Source organism: Mytilus edulis, chromosome 7 (assembly GCF_963676685.1).
Source record: "Mytilus edulis chromosome 7, xbMytEdul2.2, whole genome shotgun sequence".
NCBI lineage: Eukaryota > Metazoa > Mollusca > Bivalvia > Mytilida > Mytilidae > Mytilus > Mytilus edulis.
Genome location: NC_092350.1, coordinates 16,100,247 through 16,113,867, shown reverse-complemented (window position 1 = coordinate 16,113,867; position 13,621 = coordinate 16,100,247). Strand labels below are relative to the sequence as shown.

The 13,621-nt window shown below is 30.9% G+C and overlaps 1 protein-coding gene across 3 annotated transcripts in view; it reads right to left on the bottom strand.

Moving 5' to 3' along the window:
* LOC139480850 (uncharacterized) overlaps positions 1 to 13,621 on the bottom strand; it is a 40,332-nt gene that overhangs the window by 10,861 nt on the left and 15,850 nt on the right. The window lies entirely within an intron of this gene.

Genomic DNA, 13,621 nt, shown 5'->3' with positions numbered 1-13,621 from the left:
AAATAAAACGGACCTATAACAATACAAATGCATGAGATCGCAATCTATATATATCTATGTTTATGCTTATATGTTGTGTGACCGTCGGTAGTATTCGGAGGGCATTTCGATGGTTAATTATATGCCATCTGTACTAAAATACACACGGATTTCACATCGGAGACCATGAATTTGACAACTAGTGCCACTTTAAAACCAATGATTATAAACAATGCTTTAATTTAGGGTGTCGTCCGTTTTGGTAAAGAAATAAACGCTATAAAAAGATAAAAAAAGAATAAATAAGGTTAATCTGTCTATGTAAACCCATATAACAACAACTAGTGAATAAAAACCGCCTCGGTAAAAATAAGTCTACGCATTGCAAGCAGTAGCATTAATATATAACAGGTATTAAAGTAACAAAGAAATAAGTTCAAGTGCCTTATCAAAGTGTCCAAATACAGGCAAATATACTAAAATTGAATGAAAAAATACATAACACACACTAAAGATATTCAGAACGGACTAACTGTGGAACTAATATATGTTTTTTGTTGAAAATATTATAGTTGATGGGGAATTTGTACCTGATAATTGTTAAAAAACAAATATGGTAATAGACTCCTCATAGATACCAGGATTGATACGCGCGTTTCGTCTACAAAAAAACTCATCAGTGGCGATCGAATCAAACAAAGTAAAATGAAGGTCAAATTAAGTACGAATTTAAAGAGCAAAACTTACTAAAAGTATATTCAAAAATGAAAATTCCCTAAATACACAAGACCAAACCAATGGAATGACAAGAGATAACTGTTATATTTTTGGTTTGATATCATGTAGATATATATGTATATATCTTAAGAAGAATGTGATGTATTCATTTTGATATACAAAATTAGTAAAATCACAAAAAAACTGAACTCTGAAAAAAATCCCCAAAACAAGTCCCGAATCAAGTTGCAAAATCAAAAGCCAAAACACATCAAACGAATGCATCACAACTGTAATATGTCAAATGTACTTTTAAAAGAAACTCAAATAATCCTTGAATTAAGATTTTTATATAATAGATATAGGAAGATGTGGTGTGAGTGCCAATGAGACAACTCTCCATACAAATAACAATTTAAAAAGTAAACCATTATAGGTTAAAGTACAGCCTTCAACACGGAGCCTTGGCTCACACCGAACAACAAGCTATAAAGGGCCCCGGAATTACTAGTGTAAAACCATTCAAACGGGAAAACCAACGGTCTAATCTATATAAACAAAACGAGAAACGAGAAACACGTATATATTACATAAACAAACGACAACTACTGTACATCAGATTCCTGACTTAGGACATAAGCATGTTTCATTTTTCTTGATATATAGGAATATGGAACCGGCGATTCAATGTAACGCATCCCTTTCTGGCTTCCATTATATACATTGTATGTAGTATATGTAGATGTCCTTAAATCAAAAGGATTCATAATCTTCGCCCACAATTAATTTTAAAATGTCTTTTTCATTTACTAGCAGTGGGTTCATAAACTGATCATAGATACCAGGATTAAAATTGTGTATTTGCACCAGACTATCATTTCGTCTACAAAACAATCACCAGTGATTCTTGATTAAAAAAATGTTAAAATGGTCAAATAAAGAACGAAGTTGAAGAGCTTTGAGGATAAAATATTCCTAAAAGTTTTGATTCATAGTTTTGTAAACAGTTAATTTATAATTATAACCTTATATTAAATGATATTTCATGTCAACACAGAAGTGATGACTACTGGGCTGGCGGTCACTGATTGTGGACGTCCGAAGGAAAAATATCAGAAGGAACAGAAGAGTCGGAACAACAATGTATAAAAAAATCCTGATCAAATATCCTTCAAAAAATGAGGTTTTGTTTTTTAAATACTGCGAATCTGTTTTAATTTGAGCATTTGTTTTCTACAGAATGAATGAAGCCATTGAATTGGCCACAATGGCAATCATATCACATCACTTGATTGTTATAAAACAGTAAACTTTTTATTCTCGAATCAAATTTCTTTATGCGTGTGTGTCAAATAAGATATATATGGTAAATACAACTTTATTTTATGCTTAATGAAGTATAAATATATCAATGCATTTAAATAGTCTCTTGTAATTTTGTATAGAATGGCTCTCATTTTATGTGGTATTCTTATTACTATTTAGAAATATATATTGTCTTTTTTGGGGTATGGGACTTGAACAAAACAAATAATTGGATTGTCAAATAGTAGAAAACAATCGACCAAGATCTTTAATGAAATATGCAAATATTCATCTAATAGTACGGTGACAAATAAGGTAAATTTGAAAATTTAATGGACCGAAATACCTCATGGCTAATGTTGGTCTTATTTTGTAGATAAATATAATATCCTTTGATTAAGGCATGTCGTATAGTGCATAAGTGGTGCAGATTTTTGAAAACTGCGTTCAAAGGTCAAAAGGGGGGATTTAAAAAAATTGCAAATTTTAGACATTTTGGACAATTTCTCGGTAGTGTCTCATGTTAACTAAGATTTTTTTCGATGGAAGCATGCGCTACGAATGCTCCACAAATACACCTAGTCATATTTATGTCTGACTACCAGATATTAGTGATACGTACCATCGCTTGCAACATGTACGAAAATGAAACAAATATCTTTATTTACGGAAATTATCGACAAAAAATATTCATAATTAAGATTTAGCTATGCAATAATATATGGCCACATATAAAGATATTTTTGGGAAAATTTTGTTAAAATGCCATAAAGAACGGAGGAGAAATAAAAACTGTAAAGTTTACACTCTGTCCATAGTGTTATGGAAAAAAAATGATGAAATTCGTATCTGATTATTTAAACTTAAAAGGATGTAAGAACTATAAAAATGAGTCATCATGTTCATGAAACTATAGTACATGAAGTTTGTTTTTATTTTAATAAATAAATCGGTACTAGACCAATTGCACATTGAGAAGATATGTCCCCCGTTTTTTTATTTTATATAAAACAACAACAGACAAGGTTCATAAATGTTTCTCGTTTTTATATAGATTATACCATTGCATTGGTTTAACAATAGTCCATTTTTGAAGCCCTTACTGTTCGGTGCGAGCCAAGGCTACGTTTTGAAGACCGAACTTTGACCTTTAATGGTTAAATGACCTTGATGTCTTATTGGAACTCATACCATATCTTCTTATATCTATTAAAAATGGAATATATCGCAGACTTGAAAGCCCGATATATATGTAAATAAATATTCACATGGATATTACGCTTCAAAAGGTGCTGTCAATGTTTAATTATAATACACTATCACTAGAGATCAATATGCACATCAATTTGAAAAGGTAACGGAATACTAGAGAAAAAAAGTAGATGTCATTGTATGGCGCCGACAATATGAGTTTATTCAGATCACCATGTACTGATTGACCATTGCTTCTGGGATCATTTGATCCGCGGTGAAGTGATTTTCACTGCAAAATATGTGTCAATATAAGAACCAGCTAGAATGACAAATTTTGATACCTGCATGTTTTTTCCGACCCCTTGTTATTGTCTTCTTTTGTCAATTTCGATTGTAGAAGACGTATCGCATCCTGTAAGAGCGCCGCGAGTTTCTGTTGGTGTGCCAGACATCCTTTTAAAAAGTTACGTATGTCGTGAGTAGGTAAAAACCGTCTTGCGGCTTTAGTTGAAGAAACGTCTCCAGTCTAAAATCACAATTCATCTTGTTTGACATCAAAGAATAGGACCTTATTAGAAAAAAAACATAACTGTCATGATTTTAACATGATGCAACCCCTGGAATAACTTTTCAATATCTGTTCATTGGCAAAAAGAGGCGGCAGAATAATTCTTATATCTGCCGCTTCAGTCACTTACAAATCCTACACAAAATTGCTTCACAGTCTATAGATTTTGAAAATATCCCGATATATATTTTGTCATGTTCTTCCAAATCGATTCATTGTAGTGCGATAGTGCATAGTTACAGTGTACCTTCAAATCTTATCAACGCATGTTTATTTTCAGGTGCACAAAGAAGTTTCATACAATCCCTTATTGATCTGCATTCAATGATTTGAATAACAATTTGGATCTACCACCATTTGAAATAAACCTTATTGTCTCTTTGACTATGTGGTATGGGATTTGCTCATTGTTGAAGGTCGTGCGGTAACCTATAGTTGTAAATATCTGTGTCATTTTGGTCTCTTGGGAAGAGTTATTCCATTGGCAATCATACCACATCTTCTTTTATATACACCAATGTCCGATGTAAGGGGAGGGGTGGGCTCCCGCTGACATGTTGAACCTCGCCACATTCTCGTTTGAACTATTTGTCAATTCGGGTCTTTTATTGCCGACTATGCGGTAAGGGCTTTGCTTATTGTTAATGGATGTACGGTGATCTATAGCTGTAAATGTATGTGTATTTTTTGTCTTTTGTGGCGATTTTTCGAAATGGTAATCATACCACAATATTTTTTTATGGTTTTAAAGCAGTTATTGGCCAAATCTCAATAACTGTTGTACCATTTTACATAAAGACTTTGGACAATACCAATACCATATTTTAATTAGAGGTGTACTGGTTCTTCATAAAGGAATATCACACACTCAGCCTAAGTATACATTTCCGTTCAGTATCAAATGAGAGTGCATTGTAATCATTATCCATTTGAAAAAAATTGTCATCTACTAACAAGGCAAAATATTTACCAGTCTGAGAGAGGTTGGAATTCATTGTAAAGATAGAAATGATTTGAAATCTCGAACGATCATAAACAGCTTTTTAGAATTTTTTTTCACAAAATGCAATATCTGTAAACAAATGTAAATGGCACAAACTATACGACAACGAACATATTTTTTTCTTCTTTCGCTAACAAATCATCCTGTAGACTTAATGAATGAAGACATGCTGCACTGTAGTATTTGAAAAGCAACATCATGTCCCGATTAATTTAAAACATCAGAAGCAAATGATTTTTAATTTCATCAAATAGTTAACAATGCATGCTGAATGTTGAAGCGGCTTGTCCTTGAAGTTATTTATTACGAGTAAACTCACGACTAGATGGCCTGCCTGATAATTTGCGTCACTGACTTAAAACAATATTGGCACGCTTAAATGACTCAACATACTTTAATTGCTTAGCTTGTTATATGACTTTTGTGTCCAGAATAGACATTGTATACCAGTCATTGTAATGCCATGAAGCGTGTTTTAACGAAAGTTGATTCATCGTTACACGCATGTTTTCTCTCTCTCACTAATTCAAATGCATGATCATGTTTTCTTCTAGGACATGTAAAGGCTTAATAACATGATCTAAGCTACTCTACTAGTTCTTATTAAGGGGTGTCATTTGGGGGTTCTGATCCCGGATCCCGCTTACTGTTTTGTCAGATTCCTGTATCCCACTTAATTACACTATATACGTATTCTAAGCAACTTTTTTTTGTAAATTCCCATGTCCAGCTAGACTTTCCCGTTTTCACGGCACAATAATTTGACTTTCACGTTTCACGCTTACTTAAAATCGGCAATCCCGCGTCACGCTTAGACCCCAATGGGACCCACTATTGAATGGAATTAGCACCGACAATAATTTCCGGAATTTTTCGGATGTGTTCCAATGTGGTTTAAAATTAGTATTTTCGAAAAACAAGAATAAAAGCACCTCAAAAGTTATTAAACCTTAGCATCTGTACTTATTCAAGCACATCGACACAACTATTGACACAAATGTACATTCTTTTTTTTATAAAACTTAAGAAAATGCATAAATTCATTGCATTTCATATGATAGGGGTAAAAACGTTACATGAATCATTGAGGTGAAAATTGAGTAGTAATACTGCTATGTGATGAGTTTTATAAAAATGCTCGTAAAAGTTGATTTTTATGTTCTATCAAACTTTTATATATCAAAACTTCTTAAGTATTGGTTGTTCCACTTTATTTTGTGAAAATTTACTATTGGTGATATATATAAGAAATGTTATAGACTTTGATAGACGGTAAGATTGACAAAAATGTTACATACACTTGAAAATCGTCCAATTCACTCAATTTATATGTTCATCTGTTATTATATGATACCAAATTTGTTTATGATATCTTCATTCGGGAATTTATTATAAGCGTTCTCGTGTTTGAAAATGAAAAAGAAAAAAATCAGAAAACCTCACTTTTACACGATTTTACAAAACACTGCACCGTGGGAAAAGTCTACGACAGGGCTAAAATGAAAGTATAATGTTTACTCTATCTTCATGTGAATTTTCAGCCGTGAGGTATTTCGGTCCATTAAACTCCTTAACTAAGCGACTTTTCCCGATTTGTGACTCCACTATAAACAAATAAGGTGTTTTATCTTACTATCACGATTGTTCTAACAAAAGAAAAATATGTTCTGTTTGATATTTTTTTCAAACTCTAACGATCAATTTATATAACTCAGATAATCTATCTTTTTTGATTGAATATGTTGTAAATTTACATTTTCTTTTGCCTCCCAAAAAAGAAAAAAGTCCCCGACCGAAATATTTGTTTTACCTTTCCGAAAGCATTTCATGTCTCATATTTTATCTTAGAATTCTATCGTTTCATTTCTTTTATTTACAACACATAATTGATTTCCCATGTGTTATATATTAAAAACTTGTAAATTTTGCATAACCTGTACCTTGTGAAAAAACTCCTTTATAGAAAGTTTAGATAAAATTTATGACAAAGCACGATCTTACATGTAACTAAAAGATGGCAAATCATTAAAATCGATTTTGAATTAAACTTAATTGCTTTAATTTGGAAAATTGTGGTTTTATTAATTTTAGATACTATATAGGGCGTAAACTGATGAATACATTATCATGTAATCTTATACAAACGTGTATCGTTAGATGAATTTTTAAGATTCGATTTAAACTATAAAATGTGGGCTAAATAAGGCTACGAACATATATATATATATATTTGGTACAATGCAATTTTGACGATTTTTTTCTAAATGACACACCAATGTCGGTAAACATATTTGATAGAATGGTGAAATTTAGACGTCAATGTATTAACTTCTCAATGTTCTCCTATAATCAATGTTTTATATGAACTTTAATTAATTTATATATGTGCTCAAAGTAGTCATATTGTTAAGCATCAATTTTATATAATGAACTTTATAGAAACACATATGCCTAACTGTTGTATCAGTTTACTTTTACTAAGCTACTGTCAGACAGAATGAAATATTTCATTATGCGACAGCGTACTGCAATTGTTATTTAAATGCTTAGAAATGGTATATGTTAATTAAACCAGACGGATGCGAACTCTGGTATAAGTTGTCTGCTGTTTCTCTATGGGAATAGAACAAAAAAGTCAAACTGTTTGTTCATTAACAAGAGATTGAAATCGTAAATCAATAGTGTATCTAATTATGCCTCGTTATACCTCAGGTCTTAGAAAACCATAATTGTTTTCAAATTCTCTTTATTAATGAAAACTTAATTGGATTCGTAAAACTGGTAAACATCTTATTAAATTACAAATAGTTTTGATCAAAGACGATAGACATTGTGTGCAAATACACTGATATTCAAATTTCCTAGTTCATATTTAACTATTTATTAATGATTTCAAAAGACATAATTCAAATCAAATAATGCATTTAGTTTTATTAGGCAAGTTTCGAAAATAGAAAAAAACAAATGTTTTCTCATCATCATACACTTTCTAGTTAGAAGTCAAACAATGTTTGGTTGAAAGGGAATTTTGGTAACTAACATAAATACCGTTATAACGTAAATTTAACCCGGATTTAACTTTTAAATTAACAAATAGATCAGAATAAATGCAGTTCTTATATTTTGTCAATCATCTTATTTTTATTTTAATTATTTCCTTCTGATCTTTATTGTTATCTTTATTATTTGGGGAAAAACTAAGAAAAAATAACCTTATCTCTCATAAAACTACAATTAAACTATAAGGTACAATTATTACTTGCATGTGTGAACATACAATGAAAATAATTCCGTATTTGTTTTTATTAAAACATTATTCGATGTGTTATTCCGTTGATAAAATTTATAAATATAAGGGTGTAGGTGACAAAGATTTCTTTTTTCTAACTCAAATATTTGACAACTTATAATGTGTTGATACTAGTCACCAACATCTTTTGAGTCTTTGAGTCACAAAAGACTCTCGGTAAACTCTGCCACCTTCCAGATTCAATCGACAGATGGTGACTACCACATCTATTTGTTTACAAGAAAAATGAAAAGTTTTTTTCAAGAGAATGAACAAAATACACACAGAACATTTAAGAAATCAAAATAAGTGAAAGTATAAAATAGTTCTTTAATCGGATTGATTCGGTCAATTGTTTAGTGGTTTAAAATTATGTAGGACATTTATAAACTACCTCTTTCATAAGTACGCACTGTCATAATCATATTATTATAGTTTAAATAATTGTCCTTAAATACGTTTCTTGGTGGTAAACAAAAAATCTACTCTTACAATTAGCAACATCAATTATACTAATATTTGAGACGTCATTTGATCATAACGCTGTCGCCAACTACGACTATGTTTATAATCATTGATTTATATCACCCTTTGTTTGTTATTTACCACTTGTCCATAGTAGAAAATCAGTCCTTTAGGAATTACATTTGTAGAAGTAAATTATTGGAAATTAATAATCCTTTTATATTTCGAAAGAAGAACCAAGAACAATGTCATTTAATTTGTATGGATTAACTAAATGTTTTGCGGATGATTTAATGGCCATTTTCAGGCGTTGATGCTTCACAAATTGACACATATCTGACAGTTTTCCTTTTCTAAAGCACTACACTCAGACATGATCAGGGATAAATCCCGCAGTTATATCATGAATAAAAACTATATAATTTTCATTGCAACAAAAGGTGTCATTTCTAGATGCTTTTGTTGCATTATAATATAAAAGGTGATAATCCCTGAAGAGTAATAAGTATACCATTTAATGCATATACTAAGTACACACTTGCTGACATTAGACAATACTCAATTGTAATGACATGTACTCATGTTGAGTGATTTTAATTACTGTTTCCAACATAGACAATAGTTATCTAAAATAACGATGGGAAAATTGAAAATGTTCATGCATTATTGACAATTTGTTTAGAATTATGATACAATCCCTCTTTTGATTCTTCAGTAATAATCTGTATTTTTTTTAATACAGTCATCACGTAGTTTATGAGTGATCATTTGTTGAGATGTTCTTCCTATGATAGGTTCTTACGTGAAATCTTAATGTAATTATGCTGTTTGTTATATAATAGGTTATTCATTTGAAAGTCTTATTGTTTTCTTACTATTTCATGTTTGAAAAATTTCTACATATTTGGGCAGAAATAGGTTTGATTAATCAAAATGAGTGTTTTTGGCCTATTTTTGAGAACAATATTATTCTTATCACTTTTTATATGCACTTATCTTGTATAATACCTATTCGATTTAAGTTGCAGTCATGCGTTTATTTTAATGCAACAATCTCTGTATTGAGACTGTATCTACAATTGTCTGTTGTCTTCAAAGCTGTCTTGCACTTCGCCGTCAATTCGTAAAATGTTTCCTTTCGAAAGAAATCGTCACACAAGACGAACACATTAAATTAGTAAATGACTGCAAGTAGATATATGACACTTGAAAGATATGAAGTATTAAAACGTTCAGGTCACCAGTCATAAACCAGAGAATAACAGTTACCTATCAAGTATTTGCTTTTGGTATATATATATATATATACATGTCTTTGATAAAGATAAAATGGATGGATGGATGTCCGGGTCACCATATATTTTCTTTTCTACCTTTCATCTCAGACCAAGGATGTTTCTTTATTAAACTTTGAAACCGTCATAAAACGTGTAACAATTTGAAGAAAGAAGGAGAACAAAATTCGAAATGTAAATAAACTCATTAGATACCAGGATTTTGTACGCCAGACGCTCATTTCGTCTACAAAGCGATTGAAAACAATTTCAGTGAGTCTGTACGAAATGCGATCCAACTTCTTTGATCATAACAACTGAAATCACATACTTATAGATCAGATCTATTTGTCAATGGTCTGCCCACATATGTTCTTAAAGTAAACTTTATGAATGAGGTAAAGGTCATTGAAACTTATTGCCTAGTGACAAAGTAAACAGTTCAACTCAGAGTGCTAGATAATTCTTCTAATTTACGGAAACGAAACTTGTATTGTTCTCAGAATTTGTGTACTTGTTCCTTTCCGTATCTTGATAGTAAAATGATTCGCATACTTCATGGTACTTGGTTTTTAATCTATAATAATATGAACAATTTTTGTTAGAATTAAAACTGCTTATGTTGGTTAAGTTAATTCAATAATTTATCAAAGAAGCAGGCCAATAATAAGGTACAAAATTTCATACGCTGATGTGAGGGTTTAGACGATTTGATGGGGCAAACTCGGTTAACTCGTAGGTATAAAGCATTTCACAACTTAAAAGGTTTAACCACATATGGTCATTTCGTTTTAATGTGTTTGTTGTATTTTTTAGAGGGAAAACATTTCTAGTTATGTTAGCGGTATCTGAAACTAATCATAAGCTAAAGCAAAAAGAACAACAAACAAAGCCAACACGATTTGAACATTAAAGTTCTATAGGAAAATGATGAAATAAACGAATACTTGACTAGAATTACGAATTTCATAGCTCGATATTCCTCTACTAAATATATTAACAGTGAATATAATGTTTTTACACGCACAATATCACACGTGTGAATTATTAGGATATTGTATAGTTTTAGTACTTATTTAGTCATAATATCGGTTCGATATATATAAAAGATTAAATATTGAGATAGTAGATGTGTTATTTGATTCTTTATAGTTTGCGTTTTTATCAGTTGTCTAACATAGGATATAAATAAACTCTGGAGTTATAGAAAATACTTATTGAAATATTTGCTTATCGTTCTGCTGTGCATGCTTTACGTCAAATTCCAATAACAGTTATATTTGCTAGAATTCATTGAATTCCAATTTTATTTTTAAAATTAACAATGTAATCTTCAGGAGGTTATAAAGTATATTGAAATAATCCGGTTAAACCTTATGAGTGTTAGAGCAAGCGAGACAACATTGGCATAAGAATCGGCAGTGGGTACGAGAAGATAAATCAATGGAAGATATACTTGAATGGTTATAATAAGTTGCAAAAGAGTTTAAACTTGAATTGGAATTCTTAATTTGCCCACTGGTAATTAGTTTCAATTCTTAACACGAACACATTTTTAATTCATACCATTGTTATAAGATATATTTTATCTCGAATATTAACAAAGATATACAATGTATGTTCAAAACTATAACATGCTAAATATTAAGCAAACGTATGTTAAAACATCAACAATGACATCTTTGTTGTCCAATCATATGACAGATCGGTGACAACGCTAAAGCTGTTGCTATAGTTTATAAACATCGTTAAGATAAATGTTACCAAATCGAAACCTAAATCGACTGCGTCGAAAACAAAATATTAAGTCATTTCCGGGCGCACAACACATGTTTCTGCACAAATCTGCTTCTGTTTCCTTAGATATCAACAGTTTGGAAAGCAGTAAAATATCAAAAATATCGAACAACGAGAAAATCTCTAAACGGAAAATCCCTAATCAAATGGCGAATTCAAACGCTTATACACATCAAACAAGTTGACAACAAATGTCATATTTGGCTGAATTTGTACAGACATTTTCCTATGTAAATAACAGTAGAAGAACATGGTTTTAAAGCTTGATAAACCATGCACTCAATTGTATGACAATACACAAATCGTTTGACAAAAAAATTAAATAATCAAAAGACTTTAGAGCAGCCACTATCGGTTGAGGAGTTCGCATCTGTAGTTTTTACATTATAACATAACCGATTGTTTTGAAAGTTATTTGTATGAAGTATAACAAAATAAAGTGAATACCGAAACAAAACCTCGGCTTAAAAGCAAATTTCAAAGTATCTGAGACACAGTAAGATAACAATATGCATGCTTCAAAGCCAACACATGTACATTTAAGACTTTTACTACTACAAATGAATACATGTTTAAAAATTGAATTGACATATGACAAAATGGAAATTCTGATATGAAAATTGTAAATATTACATACGTTCATTACGAGTTTATACACATGTATAACATGTGATTAACATATGTGCAAACGGACGTTTTACTGACGAAAACGTACATAACAATGATAAACAACAGGCGTCTAATTAATTTGGAGCTGGAACCATAAATATTATTGTCATTTAAATTTCAGACGTAACTGGAAACATATCATCTTGTATAATTCAATGATCATAATGAACAGCTCCGTTAAAAGACGGAAAATCAACAATAAGTTCTATCATCAGTTTACAAAAATACTTTTAATGATTCCTTTTATCGTCGAAACTAATATTATTTCAATTAAGATGAATAACTACCTCTTCATTAAATCTGGATTATTTAGAGGGAACATGAGGCCTTACTTTTCAGGTATTGTTAAAAATAATAAAGTTGTATGGCTTTCAATCTATATGAAGTTTGCCTTCTACAACGAATCACAACATTAAAGGAACATTTTGTGATAAGAAGATGAAGCGATTTCATTAGGAAGTTGCATATAAATATTATCGAGGGAAAATATTTGATGGTTGAAATCAACACTTTTTCTATATGCGATATGCATTATGATAAAATATTGATATTTCAACATTTTTAAACAATTGAGAAATTTGATGAACAAAGAATTTAACAAGAAACTGTTAACACAAATGTAAATAATAAAAACCATTAAAAAAGTAAAACAAACCAGCTATAATATAAGTTTTGAAGCACCAATGTTTAACTAGAAACATGACAAATTCAGAGTAAGCAACAATCAGGGGTAATTAATATACATAAATGGATGTGTGGCTGACGTGAATGTTAAAATTACACGGAGTTTATGAACTATAGTGTATGGTCACACTATGGTGTGTTACACAAGACCGCCTTCATCAATGTAAATTAAATATGGATAACAACTATAGTAGACACAAAACTATGGAATTTGTTAATCAATTATTGCGTCTTTGTCTCATCTCATTAAAGACCTGGTATAATGGCCATAGATTCTGACCAAACCAGAAAAGCCGATTGATGGAACAATTTACATAGTATGTCATATTCCAGCTTTGGTATATAAGACAGAATTTATCTTCGCATGGCCAGGTATGTATGCAATGCACGAAACGCTTTTCACTTTTCCGCACTGGATGTAGTTCTAACATATTCAATAGTTTCTTTTGAATCCGTATTTTTATTAATTTACGAGTGAAGAACATTGATAGAAATGTCAGAAGATACCAAAGGGACAGTGAACAATCATTTTTGTAGGATAACCGACAATTTATCACCCTCCCCCTTTGTTATCACGAACAGACAAGTCCAAAATGATGCTACAGAAAACTAACGATTAAGCAACACGAACTCGATCAACACTACTGTTTGTATCTGTTTTAAAACTTGTATTTACT